Source organism: Quercus robur, chromosome 7 (genome assembly GCF_932294415.1).
Source record: "Quercus robur chromosome 7, dhQueRobu3.1, whole genome shotgun sequence".
In the NCBI taxonomy this organism is placed as follows: domain Eukaryota; kingdom Viridiplantae; phylum Streptophyta; class Magnoliopsida; order Fagales; family Fagaceae; genus Quercus; species Quercus robur.
This window is the reverse complement of record NC_065540.1, coordinates 20,360,593-20,380,132: the sequence shown is the minus strand read 5'-3', so window position 1 is coordinate 20,380,132 and position 19,540 is coordinate 20,360,593. Positions and strand designations below refer to the sequence as shown.

Here is a 19,540-nt window from a genome sequence, read left to right as displayed (position 1 = left end):
GGTGTGGTGCCTGCCACAAAGTCTCCGATGCCAAAGTTAGGATCACAGTTAAACACAATAAAGAAATAATAGATAGTTTCAGAGTATTTTTGCATATATCCCCTTTTGTTGGTTGTGTGAGAGTTTTATACCTGAGCCCATAAGGGCTAGCCGTTTGAGGTTGTTAATGCTTTCTTTTGTAACGCACCTGGCCAGTAATGAGACTTTTAATAGGCCTTCCAACGGTCTTCTTGGTTGATTTGGTAACTGCTCGGATCATTGATTGATCGCATTGAATAACTCTCTGCCTCGTCAGTGATGATGGCTTCCTTCGTTGTTTCTGATCACTTCGTCATGGATGATTCTCCCGTCAGTAATGTTATCTTCGTCATCGGGATGTAGAGTCGTCATTCCCGTCACACACATTTAAAAATTATTTTGTTACAATATTTTCAGTTTTCAACATCCAAACGTACCCTTAGTTTTGGCAACATTTGAACCTTTGAGGAATTTATTAGCCAAAAAAAAAAAAAAAATGAGCAACCAAAGCTATCTAACAGCCTTTTATCTCTCGGTCCTCGTCATTACCTCCACAGTCATTGGTTTCAGCTCCTCCATATATAATAGAGCAGTGCTTATTACTCATTTACAAGAGAAAACTTAGAATTCCCAAAAGCCAAGGTGTCCCTATTCTCAGAGAAAACTTAGAATTCCCAAAAGCCAAGGTGTCCCTATTCTCTCTCTCTCTCTCTCTCTCTGTGATCAGATGGAGATGCCTCCTGGACCCATGCCGAATGTAAGTATCTGTATGAACTCAAACACTACGATGATGAATATGATGATGCAAATGAGCTTCTATTGGGGAAAAGATGCCACAATCCTATTCCATGGGTGGCCAGACAACAAACTTGGCATGTACGTGTTGGCTCTTTTCTTCGTGTTTTTGCTAGCCTTTGCAATCGAGGTGTTGTCCATCTTGCCCGATGTCAAGCCTACAAGCACGAATCCCATGCTGGGCGCCTTGACTCAAACCATCATATATACTTTTCGCATGGGTTTTGCTTACTTAGTCATGCTCTCTGTCATGTCCTTCAACCTTGGAATCTTTATAGCCGCCCTGGCTGGCCATTTCGTCGGCTTCTTTCTCGTCAAGTCTCGTGCTCTCTCCGCGCCCAAACCTACTGAGACCACGTCCTGCACTGCCGTCATTCCCAAAGTTTGATTTCTGCATATTATATTATTATCAAACTCGTACGTATTTCAAAGGAGAAGACAGTCTACACATACATCTATCTTTTACCATATACGAATCAAAGAATTAAACTGCTATCCATCACATATTATGTGAGGGAAGATGCATGAGTTGATTATCTTTTTACTGTTGTGTATTGTACCCTTTCCCTTTATTTGACTGTTGTGTCCGTTTATTGTACCCTTGCTCTTTATTTTACTGTTTGTATGGTCTGTGTATCCTACCTGGCGTGTATTAATGTAGAGGTGTAATGAGAAGGTTTCTATTAGTCATTCTACTCTTTTCTCTTTGGCAAAAAGTCTTTCTACCAATGTAATTATTATTTATTGTTGTAGCCCAGTAGGAAAGGGACCAATGAGACGAAAGAAGAGATGAAACATCCAATAGGCAAGTGAAACGATCAAATTTATGACGAGGCTTTTGCTACCTTTTAATGGACAGAAGAAAATATTATATAACATAGTGGGCATCGACTTTTGTGGTCCATATGTAAGAGTATAAACCGAGTTTTGCATGACTTGACTTGGGTTAATGGTCTGGTTCATTACACCCATAAAGACAATGTGTTCAAAAGACGTGTCATAAGTCAAGTACACTAAACATTGGACCCAACTTTTCCCTAAATAAAACAGCCTTTTGACCATATGTCATTATTCTAACGAAACTAAACCAGGTAGACCCAAGTTTTGCACTTCAAGAAAAAAGGTAAAAAATAATACCGGAGAGTTCTTGGTTGCCATAAAGGGACACTTCCAGCCACACCTGTTACCGACACTTTACCGGTTAAAAAGTAGGGTTAATTAATATAATAGAAACTATATACATCATCCTACCCAGTAAAGTGAAACCAAAAGCATGCTTCAAAAGTCTGATAAATGCCTCAACATTAAAGTCCATAACCCAAGGGCGTAACTAGCACACGGTATTTACATGTTTAGATAATGCCTACATCCTTATGTCACATCAAAACGCACCAATCGAATCGTGATTGTATTATGTAGTCAAACCCAGCGTGGGCCACGACTGATTCGTTGTAGTTACACATCCAGAGTAACTTGCTAACTGCAATTGGTACTACTGAGGTGAACAAAAATCACATATTTAAGGTTCGGATTGACCCTTTCATGGTATCTGGTATTAGGAGCTTAAGAATTCTAAATCTAGCAGAAAGACGAAGAAATCTGTCACCCAACTCTGATATCTATCTACCACTACCAGTTCTTATTCGAATACATAAATCTAAAAAGTGCCAAAGACAGATATGTTAAATCATTTCTATGAGGTTCAAGAAGAAGAAGAATTTTGTATATAGTCTAAAGCTATAGGTCGTTTTATGTATTATAAATGATAAAGCTACATGTCGTTTGTACAAAGCTAGTAGAGTTATAGTGTTAGTTGACAGGTGTTAGTTTTCTATTGGCTTAGACTTTTGTTAGTTATTTGTTAGAGTTTCCCGCGTCTCTGTTCTTCTTATATAAGAACCAGAGTTTGTTAATTATATCAATAAACAGAATCATTCACATACAAACCCTCTCTCTCTCTTCCATGCTTCAACCCTCCATTCCTCCATTGTTGAAGCTGTGTATGTGCTTGAATTCTAACATTACTTTCTATTTCTTGGTATACATATGGTAACTACACCAGATTCTTTTTTTGTATTTTCCCCAGCAGCCAAGCAAATTAAAAGCACCACTGCAGCCAATGGATTACAAGTAAGATGTCCTAACCCCAGGATTAGTTTGATACAAAAATCATAATATAGAAGATCTTTGCAGTCCAAGAGCTGAAAATAGCCTTCCACTACTGGGCCAGAAGAGGGAGAACCAACCCCTTTGACGTTCATCAGCTGCAGCTTCATGTGATTCCTCTGAATTATTTGCATCTTAATCCTCCGTATCAAAATTGTTATGGTTTTCACCTGCATCAGTATCTTCTTCATCTTCAGCCCCAGCAACAGCGATTTACCCTGGTTTCTTGTCAAATAATCCTTTAAATTGTGTCCTAGCCTTCTTCTCAACTTCCTGCATTTCAAATGATGACATATAGTATTGTCTCCATGAAAGTACAATACTATGCTTATACAGACTACTTAAACCAAACCTAATTCTAGTTAGTAAACCCTAATTCTAATTGACTTAGGAAGTCTCAATTATTAAATTACAACAAATACCCTTGACTCTAAGAAATTATATACTAATAAGTTAATTAACTACCAAGACCTAAAACAAAATCCACTTGACCAATAAAAATACAATTGACTTCCAAAATTAAGTAAAACTAAATTAAAATAAATATTTCTTTTCACTCCACGCACCATTCTCCCATGGTTGGAGAAAACTTTTCCTCAAGTTGAAGTGTTGAATGATAAGAATTATGGCTCTAGATACTTTAGTTCTGGAATCACCTTTGATAGCACTGAGAAAATAGAAGGCTTATCTTCCACCAAATCATTAAATTCTTCTAGAATTACAAAATCAATATGTGGAATAATCATTGCAACTGTTATAGCCTTATCTTGAACCACAAAAAGAAACAGTGTATCAAAGTTTCCACTTCATCCAGCTTTTTATCTTCATGCACCTCAGAGGGTTGATCAATAACAAATGCATCAAACTCATATTCCATATGTGCACCCTGTATTTGCTCTCTTGCTGAACTTTCTCCTCAAGTAGTGAGAAATCTTCCTTTTTTTTGCTAAACTTCAATAACATTAAACTTTTATGGAGCTAAGAGTTAGGTAATTCACCCTACAAACAGACTCGATATGAGGTGGGAGGTTACCTTTATTGAAACAAAAAGATTGACAAGAGCTTAAAGCAAATCTAGCAGCTACATGGGCTGCATAATTGCAGTTTCTCTGGACCCAACTGAACTTAAAAGCAGGAAAAGAAACAGGCTTTATTATATCTGCTACACATAGTTTAAATACTTCACCTTACTGTTTAGGCTTTAGCACGAAAGTTAAAGCAACATTTGCTGGTACTTTTACTTCTATTTCAGAAAAAAAATTTGGTGGCCCAACATAATTGTCTCAATTTATGAAATTTTACCTTCAAGATTATCAGGCAGCCCTTGGATGGAAGTTATCATTATGTCTAATTGGATATTCTGTTGACCATACCTTCTAATGTGCTTATCTAACTTTGCAAATATGTTCTAGACAATTTTCACGAGCTTCTCTAGGGTTTGGACTATGGTAGATTAATCAAAAGTAGCAACTGGTGTTGTGTTTGGGTTCGGCAAGGTCAGGTACAAGGATTTTTTTAATGGTTTTGATCAGACAAAGGTTTTTTAAGTTTTTTTTTATCAGGTCAAGAATGACTAGGCTTGACATGGCTTATTTATATATGAGTCGGATCAAGGGCTTATAAGTAGGGGTGTTCACCAAACCACTCAAACCGCACCTAAACTGACCAAAACTACCCACAAAATGGAGTAACTACACCGCACCGCACAGTGCATGGTTCTACGTTAAGAAAACTACACAAAACCTTACCACACCCGTGTGTGTGTGTGTGTATTATGAAGTAATACTATTATAAAGATGGGCCCTTTCACACCTAAAAACTTGTTGGGCTACTCTTAATCAGCCCAAAACAAAGAAAAATAAGCCCAACATTTTAAAATTTGGCTAAGCCGATCCCAAAATTTTGAAAAATGTCCCACCCCAAAACACCAAACCACACTGTGATAAATCGCAATGCACATGTGACTGCAAAATTGAGGCACAGTGCGATGATGGTTTTGGCCAAACTGCACTGTGCAGTGCAGTGATAAAAATGGATCAAAACAGCACCTTGAACACCCCTACTTATAAGTTCTGTTTAAGTGGGTCAGGCCCGGAATCAAGGTTGTCATATGGGTCAAGTCTTTGAAACCCAGGGATATGTGCGACTTCAAAGGTTTATAACCCAGTGACAACAATTCTTGGACATAGCAAGTCAGAAAATGGGACGCACAGGGATGATGGTGGTGGCATGCAAAGTAATCTGGCTAAGTTTTAATAACAAAGCATTAAGTATGGACCAAGGGTAATGGCGACGGGACAATACTAACAGGGTATTGTGGCGGTCCTTGCAGTGGTGTGGTTTGGCAGTGACAAGCGACATGGCTTCCAGGGAAACTTGGTGGCAATGAATTTCTGATGGGACAGTAATGGACCAGAGGCAACAATCAAGGCATGAGAAATCTTTGTGGCCAATCAATGTTGGGGGAAGAGGTTTCACAACAGGCATTAGTAGTCGTGGTAGTGTACTGGGGTTGATGAAATTGTTTTTTGAGAAACAAACTAACTGCTAAACACACACACGCTTTAATTACACTCTCTCACCAAGCTCAAACACAGATTGAGAAAAAATCAAGATTGTTGGTTTGGAGCCTTCAAAGATTGGCAATTCTGCTTTTTGGTGGATTGCACTATGTAAGGGATTTGGTGATGGAATAGGTGTTGGCCTGGGTGTTGATTGATGATCAAGCTTGTGATGATTGGGTCACGACAGATAGATGGTGGTATTTTTTTTTGGTTTTGTTGATGGTGGCAGGACGGTTGAGGAAGAAGATAGTTGGTGTCAGATAGGGTGGGTTTATAACAGAGTTTTTCGTTTTCAATTCTAGTTGCGAACCACAGCGATACTTCAAACAGGACAAAATTTTGCTCTGATACCAAATTGTGACGCAAGACAACCAAAACTTGATGCTACACAAAAATTGAAAACATAAAAAATTAAAAAAAAAAATCCTAGGAGTTGGCACCTAGGGTGGAATGAAGTCAACACTAAACCATTGGAAAACTTCCGATATAGTTTTTTATTAATCAAGCAACTGTAAACTAACTCCATAGGAGTAGAATGCTCTGTTTATACAAACTGCTAAAACCAAACCCTAACTCTAGTTGACTTGGGAAATCCCAGTTATTGAATTACAAAAATAACCTTGACACTAGAAAATTAAGTACTAATAACATAATTAACTAAGACCTTCTATAAAATCCAATTGACCGATAAAAATACAACTAACTTCCAAAATTAAATAAAACTTAATTTAATCAACATTTTTTTGCGCTTCCAATATCAAATAAGTTGTGTTAAAACATCAAATAAGAGAAAGCCAGGTGCAGCAAAATTACAAGTTAATAACATACTGTGAGTCTTATCTTCTCTGCATCATCCATTATACTTTTGAAGTTCAAACCAGTCCAATCCTGCAATTGGATTCAAATCATGTAAATGGTTCAATAAAATTGATGCAATATAGGTGTTAGATGCTTCATCAATTAACCCAGATAAAGATCCTGAAGCACTCATGGTTCAATCAAGAAAGGAAACCTCAAAACATATAGCACCAACCATAATTAGATTATAGGTCTAACTCTCTTAAAGAAACTTAAAAGTGATAATTAACACTCAATATGCACCTACTTCCAAATAATTTTAAAGGCAAAAGCACAGTTGAAGACAAAATCTAATAGGAATTTCCTGTCGCGAATTAGTTTCGATATATGATGAAAAAGACAACTTAAAATCAGATAGATTCCCCTCTACTATCCATATTGATTGTAATGTTCCCTAGCCTGTTTTGTTTTTGTTCTTCCTCTTATTTGTACAACCTTTTGTGGTAACAAAAAAAAAAAAAAATCAGATAGATTCATATTTTGGATATCCAAATGACCATTCAACAAGTTCACATCCATAAGTAAAAACTGGTCTGGTGGTCAACAATAGCACTTCCACAGTTCCACAGCCATCTCAGAATATATGCAACAATGACAACCATTTCAAACAAATTTTGAATCAAGTGCATTTTTTTTTTTTTAAGGAAGATATCTCACTTTTTTAATCCCCACCCCCCCCCCCCCCCAAAAAAAAAAAAAGAAAGAATAAAAAAGAGGATATTTTGTAGATTACCTTTGGCATCTCAAAACCAAGAAGTTCAATTTCCCATTGGACATGAGCACCTTCAAGAACATTAGCTGGCCTGATCATATAGGTGAAAATATTCAGTCATAAAATTTGAAGTAGAAGAAAGAAGAAGGTGGACATGATGAATTGAGGAGAAAAACAAATATAAAAACAATAATCACACTTTCAATCTGCATTACTCTAAATACATTTTCTGGCAAAACGGTAACCATAGAAGGTAAACTAGATTTTCAAAAGTAACCTTGGGAACTTATCATATGCATAATCAGGTGGACATGTGACAATAGTTATCTCACCAGGCAGCATCAAACGAACACACATTTCAAATCCCTCAGGTACCTAGCATACAAAACTAGATTTTCATTCAATTGAATTGAATTGCAGAAGCAAGGGCTTAGAAAAACTTTGTTAAATTTGTGCTGATCATTGTTGTCAACTCTTGTATCATAGAAGATCCTCCTTTCTTCATTAAGAAGCATGCCCTTGTAATGGACATATGGTAGACTATCATGAAGAGGGCAATCCATCGGAAACTCACCTAATTGTTTCAAACCATTAAGAAAAGCATCATGTTATCATTCATAAAAATCAAAACAAATGCAAATAGTACAGCCATGTATTAGATCATAGAAGAGTACTATTAAAAAATGAAACATAGAGAGAACAGGGAAAGAAGCTCAAATGAAAGCAGTAACTGGAACCTAAACTAAGTAAAAATAGAAAAATCATATAAATCCTTTAGTCCTACTTATCAAAAAAAAAAAAAAGTTACCAACAAATACCAATCCTAATGGGAAAAGAAAAATTCTGAAACCCAACCTTTCCCATCATGAATTTGGCATTTTATAAGGCACCCATCTCCAAGCATATCCCGCACCTATCAATGCATAAGTAAAATCACCTTTTCCATTACAAATCCAGCTAGGTGCTTTCGTTTGATATCTATAGGGGTGAACTAAATAAATACTGGATCAAACTACATGACATCACATGTGATACAGAAATAGAACAGTAAAATAAATAAGTAAAACATCATAAATTAGACTTCAGATTGAAAGAAAGAACCTAAGAACTTGTTTGGTAATGTTCTCCAAAAAAGAAAAAAACACTGATCTCAGAAATCTGTTTTTTGGAATAAAAGCAAAGAACAGTTTTCTAATGTTTTTAAGTCAAAATACCATTGGATGACAAAATCTGGAAAACAGTGTCCAGAGAACCAGAAACAAAGAACATGTCTGGAATAATTGTAATCATTATGTTCAATTCTCCTAATGGTGGACTGCACAACAACTGATTTAAGTGAAAGGGAGAATTATGAAACTAAAATTAGAGAATCAATCTACTAACTGAACTGATTCAACAAATTGTAACACCTTTGCTTCATTAGCAATCTTCTGGTAACAAACCAATTCAAGAATTATGGGAACCATTTAAAAAAAGGAATACCACAGGACAGGATTAAAGGATATGGCAAACTGTTCTGAACAACTGGATACCATCAAAATGATAATGGAAAAGATAGTGAAATTATAAATTGATCAAAAAAGGGGTAAAAGGAAGTTGGAGGTTGGGGGGTGGGGGGGAGGAGGAATCAATTTAAATCTATATTATGGAGAAAGAGAAGATACTAAAAACTAAATAAAGGAAAATCACTAGGAGTGTGAAAGAGTATAAGGTGAAATCGACAGAAGCAGCTTCACCTTTGTTGATTACTTGATTAGGGCAAGAAGATAGGGAAGGAGCATTTTCATATGACCCATGGTAAATTGCACTGGGCACTCAAGTGAGCAGTTTTCTCAGTGTTTTCAGGTGTTCCCATACCAAATTTTTCAGAAACATCAAAAAGACGTTCATCGTTTTCCCCTGATTTTGCAACTCTGTTTTCTGAAACCTGTTTGCAAAGAACATCTAAGCCAAACATGTTTTTTTCAAGCAGAGAAGCGTTTTTGTTTCTAAAACCAAAAGAGTTACCAAACAATGCCTAATATTTCACCTAAAATGGGGATATTTATCATTTGATTTTTCACCTTGAAGCACAAGACAAAATATTCTGAACAACTCATTAGATTCAAGAAAAAGGGAAAAAGTCATTCCTGTTAAAACATGTACACCTTGGCAAGAAAAGACATCACTCCAATCCACCAAACTATTAAGTGGTTGCAAATTGAGGACTTGTAAGTTCAAGACCTCTTCCTGTTACAACAAAGATTTACATACAATAGATTAAGGAATGCAATGATTTGCAAGGAGGAAGAACCTCAGACCTGAATGAAGTGGACAAGCTCCACCTCAAAGTTAACTTCTTCAAAACTTTACTATCACAGGGATCAATGGGGATTGAGTCAGGCACTGACTGGTGACATATGCTACCGCCTTCTCTCCACATGCCATTGTCACAATTCCCATCTCAAGACCTTTAGGTACCTAATTTATACACGAGCAATGATGAAAACCATATAGAAAAGGAGCATAAATCAGTGGACAGAAAAATAGCAGTTTCCTCTAAAGCTAAAGCCAATGGAGACAGTTTTCTATTCAGCTAAAAACTTCAATAACAGTTTTCTATTCAGCTAAAAACTTCAATATTTTCCTGAGTTTATTTCAACAAATAAGTACAGTATATTGAATTAAAACAGAGCTCAAAATATAAAACTCAGCAAATATTACACACGTCAGAAAATTCTAATAATGCACGTTATTTCACTAAGAAAACCAAGCACACCAAGCAAATCGAAGAAGTTAATTACAAGAGATGTCTTACTCACCTCAGATTTTCCAAAAGTAAAGAAATACGGTTCTCCTTCCATATGTGACAGAATCAATTTTCCATCACCAATCTTTGCAGAAATCCTGGAAACAATCATACTCCACTAGATACTTCAAGCATTCCAATTGGCAGTTTAACATAAACACAGCAGCAAATACACACACACACACACACACATATATGGGCAGGAATAAGTTCCTACCAAGCTTTTACTTCATAAGGATCCCTTGGTGATTCCCAACCCTGCCCTTCATTTATTACCTGTTCATGTAGGAGTCTCTTAACACTATAGTTATTGCATACTTACCCAAAAATAAAAGATGATATTGCCATCACATTTATTTTTCCGGACAGCCAATTAAAATCATGAATATTACAAAATACAGAATATCCAGTAAAATGTATTTTTTTATTTTCATTTGTTGTAAAACATTTATTAAAATAATTAATGAAAAACTTGTTGACCACATTGAATTTTTGTTCCCTCAAATCTATGATCTAACAAGAAAATATAATATAGCGGATAAGAATGTCCTCAGGATTCTCCTTTCAATTCAATATAAGAATAATGAGGCAAAGTAACAATTCAGAACAGGTACTCATTATAGTGAACTAAAAATCAAGTTAAAAAACATAAAAAAAATTCAAAAGCTTGCAGTGAGCATCCAACAGAATAGAGACAACCTTCTTATACAGACAAAATAGTGAAGGAGATTAATCTTAATGAAATTTTCACTGTTTTCATCATTTGAAAGCATATCAGGTTCACAATATAACCGCCTAAGGAGCGCCTCTCCCTTCCCTCCATTGTACATGAACATGAGTAGTGTTTTTTTTTTAACACACTATGCATTATTTTTTTTTTAACCTCCATGTAAGTCTTTTTTATTTCTTACGAACTTTTTTTTTTATGCAATATGAGCTTGAGAGTAAATTTATACAAACTACATTTTCTATCCTCTCATTTTTTTTCTTCTCAACCAAGCAAAAGAGTTTTTCATCTCTCCACATTTTCATCCTCCCAACCAAACACACTAGGGAAAACAAAATCTTATTTCTATCCCCCCACTTTTCCCATCCCCCCAACCAAACAGAACCTAACATAATAATAATAAGAAAATGTTCCTATCAAAAATTACAATAATGCAACAATTCATAATATAGTTGCCAATACCTTCTTCACAACTCCCAAATCATCACTTACTACCTGAAAATCAACACATTAACAAAATCAGGATTAGATCTAAATTTTAAGGAGAAGTTGGATGCAATGTTATTTTCTTCAAAGGTAGACACCGACAGAAAGACAGAAAATGGAGCTGTGGGGAAACACTAGTGTGTGTGTGTGTGTGTGTGTGTGTGTGTTAGAGAGGAACACCAAAGGGAATCTTCATGAAAGTTGGATACCATTATTAAACTACTCCTTAGATCTAAAATATCAAAATTAGGTACAATGTTGGTCAAGATATACCAATATGGATTTCGGATATGAAGGCCCACCAATTGGAGGTCGGTGATCTTGAATAAATTCCAATGAATAGAATTGAAATTGAAAATAATAACCCCATGTAATAATGAAATCAACGGGTGTGGTGTGCCAGAAGTACAGTTCAAAATGTTATGATTTTAAAGATGAATAACATGCATCATGCCTATGATAAAGAATTGAAAGTGGACACTCTTGCCTGGGCTTTGAAGAAATCTATCATCTCAATCTCAAAATGAAGTTCATCATCCTTCGGAAATTCATTGACAACCAAAACTGGTCAATCATCCTCACCATAGTGCACTTGAGGTTTCATCTTGAACTGAAACATTATTAAAAACTTTTAGTAAGTAAAAATATACAAAGCATAATTTTTTGTTTCTGATAAAGTAAAATATACCAGTGTAATCAAACTATCAATAAACTTAATTTTCATCCCCAAACAAATTCTGTATTTTTCTTTTCTTTTTTTGAATTAAATTTGTCCATTGTAGAAGGTCCTTTTCCAGGAAACGAAGATAAAAATTGTCAGATATGCCAGCTAAAAACGAAAATTTAACGGATTAAAAAAAGCCACATGCTTTTCTTTAAATATGCAATGTGTAAATAACATAATGACTAATTTGGTCCATTCTTTTGCCAATTCTTTTGTGATATAAAGAGAGTTCAGGAAACTAATAAAACATTACCATTGCCACTTCACCCTTGAAAATTGTTGGAATGCCTTCTAGCAATCCCACTATCATCTTGCTTTGCCCAAAACAGGTCTTATTGGGGTACCTCTGCCTGTCATGTAGAAGTAAATATTTCCAGCCAATAACTGTAGCAGAAGGCATTTTAACATTGAAATCAATTTGGTAAAGGCCTAATTATTAAAGTAGGAATTCTCGATATTGTGGGAGGCCAAGGGACAACTTTCTTTGACAACTTCAGTACATCCATTACAGGCTAAATGAGAAGTAACAAACACAATTACATAAAGTTAACTAGAAATATGTTAAAGGTGCCTTTGGAGAGGAGGGGGGGGAAACCCTAAAGCATGGAGCAAAGAACTCAAATGCAAGGGTTAAATCCATATTTAATAATGTGTTTTGTACACCGATCACAAGAGAATAGAGCAGCCTAAGTGAGATGATACAAAATTACCTGATCATGCTGGCATCAGTGGGCATAGGATAGAATGGCTATAAATTTTCAAAAGAAATATGCCATATAACCAGGAAAATAGATAAAAGTGTTTTTCTAGTTTAGACGCATAAAATCATACTGACCTCCATTTTCTGATCTACTAGATTCAACAACTCCATCCAATGTTCGAATGCCATATAATAAAAAGCGCGAAGAGCCTTAGGAATAATGTTTTTGGTAAAACGCACCGTTTCATATTCAAATTTTACTTTCATTTGTGCTGAAACCAAACTCACCCACTCACGCACCGAAGATGCGAGACAGAAACACAGAGATGCGACAACAAAGAGGAATCGATTAAAGGAAGATTTTATGTTTTTTTTTTTTTTAATATAGTTAAACTGGGCTTTATTTTTAACTTCTATTTTAAATTAATTGCACTCAAGAAGTATTATATTTATTTTAAAGGTTTTATATTTCGAGCATACTTTTTTTTTTTTTTTTCAACGAGAGTTTCAATTTTAATTTATACCGTCTATTTCTTATAATTTTTATTTATTATCATATTAAAATACTAATTTAGACAAAAATACTAATTTATTTTAGTGTAGACAATAATTAAACTACAAATCCCTTATTTAAGAACAAAAGAATTTATTAATTGAGTTAATTCTAATGCCAAATAGTAGAAGTTGATTGATTCATGCTTCTTGTGCGTGTGTCCAACAAGTGTTTTTGCTTCTTACCTTATTGAGTTGAAGTCGTTGCCAATTTTGCAATCTCACGCAATTGCAGTCCATATGTTTGAATTGATTGCGTTGAAATATAATGGAGGGACCGGAACTAAGATCGATAACTGAGAAATGTGAACCAAATCCAGATGAAATTAATGCAAAGCCACTGAGGCCGGGTGTCCAAGACATCCAATAAGATTGTAAGACTGCATAACCATAATAATAAATAAATAAAAAGTTTTTAGGTGTTAGACGTGATTAAAACCTGATATGCATTAACGATATTCCCAATTAACTATGTTAGCTTTTTTTTATGCACTAGTTAGTGGTAAAGATTATTTTGATACAAATTAAAAGATTATGAAGTTTTTTTTTTTTTTAGTAAATTTATGAAGTAAATTAATACGAAGCATTTCCAAACATAGGACAAACATTATAAAAAATTCAACTCTTATTAAATTTCTTTAGACTTTTGATTTTTGAATTTAAATTGAACTATTATTTTGATTTTTTTTAAAAATTATTTAAAATAGATTTTCACTTAAAGTAAATTGTGTTAAAAATTTAAGGTACCTATAATAAGTTATATGAAGAAATTGTGTCCCACAACTTTACTACTTACGTCGAGTCATACAGTGCAAGCACAATGCGTAGGGCCCAATTTTTATTATTAAAAAAATTATGGTTAATTATTAAAATAATATAAAACAAATAATGAACTTTAAGCAAACTTAGGGTCCGTTTGGATACAGCTGAAAACTAAAAATTGAAACTGAAAACTGAAAAACACTGTAACAAAATAATTTTTAAATATGTGAATAGTACCGTGGGACCTATTTTTAATGAAAAAGTTGTTGAAAAGTGAAATTTGTGGGTCCTTGAACAATGCACGGTGTGCACTGATTGGCTGAAAATTATTTGACAAGTCAAACTTTGTGGCTACTGTTCATGAACAGTAGCCGTAACACTAAAATTTGCCTCTAAAACGCGTGGAAAAAAAAATTTGGAAAAAAGCAGATGCAAACGCTTTCAGCCGAATCCAAACGTACACTTACTCTAAAAAAAAAAAAAACTTTAAGCAAACTTTTTTTATTATTATTAAACATAACTAATCAAGTTTCACTTTGAACTACATCTAATTTAATGTATTTATAATGGACTACATAACGTAAGGAGAAAAAAAATTAATAAAAAAAGGGAGAGAGCATCTACTTTGCCCAACTGTAACGTATATGGTCCATTTGATATGATTTTTTTTTTTTTTAAGAGAATTTCAACCTATAGCGTCCACTCTTGATAATAGCATTTTTATCATCAGACCAAAACACCAATCAGTTTTTTATATAAGCAGGGATTGAACCACAAATCTTTTATTTAACCATTAGAGACTTTATCAGTTGAACTAACTGGAACCCACAATATGATATAATTCTATCAGATATAATTTAGAATTGAGCTAATACAATACTAATTATATTGTACCATCACACACCCTTAGTGCGGTGATCACTCCACAAGTATAAGTGTTTATGAGATGTTGGGGGTAAGGATTGAGGTTTGTTGATGCTCATTTTAAGACCTAGTAGCAGGAAGAAGTCCAACAATATGGGCAGAGAAGAGTTAGTGGATTGTTAGAAAAAAAACCATTAAACCTGAATGGTAGAAACAATGGTTCATAAGCCCATAAAGTACATAAATGGGTCTTAAGGAAAGCAAATGGGCCTAAAAGAACTCGGAGAGAGAAATAATAAACACATGGGCGTTATGTGATGTAGAAAAGTAAGAATGGACCGCAACAGGCCTGAAATAATGAAGTAAGAAAGTAAAGGGTTGATAAAAAGCCCATAAACCCCAAGGATGAAGGATAAGGTAATCGAGTGTGAGAAGCCCAAAAGAGTTAGAAAAAACCCATGAGTATGCAAAATTAGAAAATGTGCCAAGGATGCCTAACGAAAGCAAATGGGCCAAAAATGCTCAAGAAAAGAAATAGGACAAAAGAGCCCACAAGCAATATAATGGGTCAAGAAAAGCCCAAAGTAGCATAAGTATAAGTTCAATAACCATATTAAGTCATTGAGAGAAGAATAGGCAGCAGGCCCTAAAAGGCCCAACAAGCATGGGTCAAATGACATCACAACATAATTAAAAGAGTGGTAAGGCAAGAATGGCAACAAGATTGCGAAATGAGCAAAGAACTGGCTAAAAGGGGAAAAAACCACTATCAAGCAAGGCCTAGCCCTTGAAAAGAACAAGCTAATAAAGAATGGAAATCATAAAACAGTTTACGCTATAAAAGGTTAAGGAAGAGCGGCAGAATGCACAGATGAGCCTCTAGACCACGGCAGGCACATGAGCAGCGGACAAGCTTTTGGCATACATGGGAAGTGGAGCACGCGCAAGGCCTAGGCACCACCAGCCTATACCCAGCCAATACAGGAGTGGTGGATTATGGGTAAGAAAGGGTATGGTCTAGTGGAGAGGAGAAGAGAAAGCCCATTCTAGGGTTCCTGCTCATATTCTTTTAGGGGTGATGTCCTATTGGAATGACATACCACCCAAAAGAAGGAAGGATGAGTTGGAAACACTAAGTGCATACCATGAGGGATAGCAAGAGAGAATGTCACGGTGAGCAAACAAACAAAATAGTCTTCTTTGTCTAGTAATGGGGAATAGCATAGCCAGCACAGGTAAGTAGTGGTAGCTAGACAGTTGACAAACTAGTGGGTGGTTGGGAGGAACACCCTAAACCAGACAAAAGTGGTTAAAGGCTAAAATGGTAAAATCAATCACAACAGGCAGTATATAAAGGGCCTTCGTCATGCACTGTATCATCATGGGAACAATAGCAATCACTAGGAGAGAACCACAGCACGACCATCACCATAACACCACATGAGCAAACATTAAGAAAGAAAAGAAAATAGTGAGAAAGAATTAAAGTAACAAAACGGAGAGAAAAGAGAAAAGAAACAGAGTGTAAAATGGCAGGCATGCACCAATAGACTAATCACTTCTCTCCCTTTAAAAGCCTACCCTCTGTTAAGGATAAAGAACTTGTTTGGGCACAAGCCATTCAGGCCCGTTCTCTCAAAGTGGATAATTTCTACGACAGGATTATCCTGTGAGGTTGTCCGCATTGAGGAAATGGTTCCATCCTTAGTCTCAACCTTGTAATACAATTGAACACAGCATATCACTTCTTGCTATTGTTTCTTATCTTGTCTTTATCGCCTATGATGTGTTCTTTTTCCCTGTTTTAACTAAGGATCCCTTACTTATTTTGCCTAACAAGAAACGTATTTCTTTTATCATTGTTTTATTGCGTTTATCTACCATAACTTTTCTGTAGCAACTTTGCCTGCCATAGGTATATGACTAAAAGTTCCGGCAAACGGGGCATAGTTGGTGCGAAAGCCGGACCATAGTAAGTTGCAACTAGACCGGTCCCGATTCTCTTATCCAGAACACTTGGGCCCAGTACAGCAAGAGGTAGTCTAGCCCAAAATCACAAAAGGCCCACCACAAGGTTCAAGTCTCCAAGAGGAAAAAGTTTTACATACATATACACTTAGATTAGGTTAAAATAAAATTTATATCATGTATATATATATATATATATATATATATATATATTGTGATTGCATTGGTGATAATAACTAATTACAATCGTATTAGCTCAATTCTTGCCAATATACATGGCAATATATGGTTTTGTCACCTCTCCAACTATCTTCCCATTAGGTAGGGTTTTATTGCCTTCATCACGTCAAGGTAACACTCTACTGCTAAGTTATATCCATTTCCATCCCTCCTCCTCCTCCTCTCCCTCCCCCCTCTCACATAGAATTATAAGAGAAATTATATGGAATAAAGAAAAATTATACGGAATTATAAGAGAAATTTTTATCAATCTCACAAAAAAATAAACGCATCCCATTGCACTGGACATTCATAGTGAGTAAAATAGTATAAAAAGAAAGTGTTTTGAATCATTGCTATTTGACTTGGCCTGTTCTATTATATATTACATAATTTCACAAATCTCATATAGTTTGCTAAAAGTTTTATAATTTTATATGGAATGATTTTTTTTTTTTTTTTTTTTTTTTTTTGCATTTGGGTTTTAACCACCACTTATCTAAATTTCACATGATTTTTTTTCCTTGAAAGTGTGAATTGAAGTGATTTAGAAAGTTAATGGATTAAATTAAAATTTTAAACAAATTTAAGTTTTACTTTGACATCAGTGAATTATGTAATTTACAAATCTATATATATATATATATATATATATATAGGTAAAGCTGAGAGAAAATCTAATTAAATTTCAAATTAGAATTCAATTGGAGTCTAATTTTGCGTCATGTGTTCCATCTAATCTAAGTTTTTAAATTTTTGTTCAAAGTGAGTTAATTCAATGTGAAAATTGGATTTCAATTAGAGTTTAATTTTGCACCACATGTCCTATCTAATCTCTTTTTCTTTTTTCTTTTTTTAATTTTTGGGTCAAATGAGTTAATTTAATGTAGAAAGCGAGGAGTCCAATATAAATAAACTATAAAAAAAACTAATCATATATTTAACTATATATATAAATTAGAGGAAGAGAGAGCTTGAATGATTTTATATTTATGCGTCATTTTTTTTTTGGTATAACTAAAAACAATTCAAATATATAAGTCATTTATGTAATATACCATGACTATATACGGTCAATTACTAACTAGGTAATATATATATAGAGAGAGAATATATATATAGAGAGAGAGAGTTCAATTAGAATCAAAATTGGATTTTGCTTTTGTTAACTTTCCATATAAATTAAATTATTTATATTTTTGCTGTTATTTTTTCTCTGAACTAATGAGCATATTTTAAAATGTTATGAATATCGTTTCGGAGCGCCTTTCGGTTTGTCTATTGGAATGGAATATTTCGGTACCGATTGTACCGTTACATACCATTTTGGGATTTTGCTATTTTATAAATATATATTGATAAAAAATCATATGAATTATTAAGGATTTTAAAGGTTTTTTTTTTTCTTTTTTGATAGAAAGGGTTGTAAGAGCACTCACAGCAGTGGTGCTATATAGGTATAATGCTATTTTTTAGCTTTCAAATATCAAAAAACCATTACGCAGCAATGGAGTTAAATCTAAAATATATATATATATATATATATATATATATTTAGCTCCTCAGCTACAGTGCACATCTATCTTTAGATGTGCACTATAGCTCAAAGCTAAAAAAAAAAAATAAATAAATAAATAAAACAAATAAAATATTTCACTTCTCTCTCCTCTCTCATTAAAATATTCCTTTCCTTTTCTCTCTCTCTCTCTCTCTCTCTCTCTCTGGGGCTTCTCTTCTTTCTTCCTCAAATTTTTTTTTTCTCTCTAGCTCATCGGCCTCCCTCATCCCTCAGCTTGCCGGCCAGCTCCCTCACCGCCAACCTGTTCCACCGACCCACGCCAAGCCCAATTGCCGATCTCCCCAACCCAGTCTGTGCCCCTTCGCCGGCCTCAACTTCACCAGCCCAAGCCCCATCGCCCAGTCTGTGCCCCTCCACCGGCCTCAACGTCACCGACCCAAGCCCTAAGCCACTGATCCACGCCTCCAACCCACGCCTCCGCCCAATCCTCCGATTAGACCCACGCCGCCCAGTCCTCCCCACTCCGCCGATCAATGCCTCCGCCCAGTCCTCCGATCAGACCCACGCCATCTCTCTATTCTCTTTGCTGTGATTGAATTTGTTTGTTTGTTTTTTTCTTTTAATGTATTTTCATATGGGAATGATGTTTGATTTTATTTTTCTTCTGTGGGTTTGATGACTGTGGTGGTGGCGATGGTGGTTGTTGTGGCTATGGTTTGGTGGTACGGTGTTTGATTTTTTTTTTTTTTTTTTTCTTGTGGGTTTGGTGGCTGTGATGGTGGCGATAGTGGTTGTTGTGGCTATGGTTTGGTGGTACGGTGTTTGATTTTTTTTTCCTATGGGTTTGGTGGCTGTGGTGGTGGATTGGTGACTATGATTGTGATTTGATTTTTTATTTTGTTTGTGGGTTTGGTTGTGTCTGGTGGTGGTGGTGGTGGTGGTGGTAGTAGTGGTGGTTGTGGGTGTGGTTGTGGTTGTGGCTGTGGTTGATGGTAGAGGTGGTTGTAGATGATACTGGGTTGTTTTTTTAGGTAGTGCGATATATTATTTTATTGTAGGTGGTATATTATTTTATTGTAGGGATATATTATTTTATTGTGGTGTTTATATTATTTTAT

General features: G+C 35.1%; 1 long non-coding RNA gene and 1 pseudogene across 1 annotated transcript; both read right to left on the bottom strand.

Moving 5' to 3' along the window:
* Positions 1–401: 401 nt before the first annotated feature.
* On the bottom strand, positions 402–18,817 carry LOC126691143 (peptidyl-prolyl cis-trans isomerase PASTICCINO1-like; annotated as a pseudogene).
* LOC126692702 (uncharacterized) lies at positions 2,416–6,363 on the bottom strand. The gene is made up of 2 exons (XR_007645065.1): positions 3,546–6,363; positions 2,416–3,252 (listed from the first exon to the last, which is right to left on the bottom strand). It is a non-coding gene; the product is annotated as an uncharacterized LOC126692702 (long non-coding RNA).
* Positions 18,818–19,540: the final 723 nt, after the last annotated feature.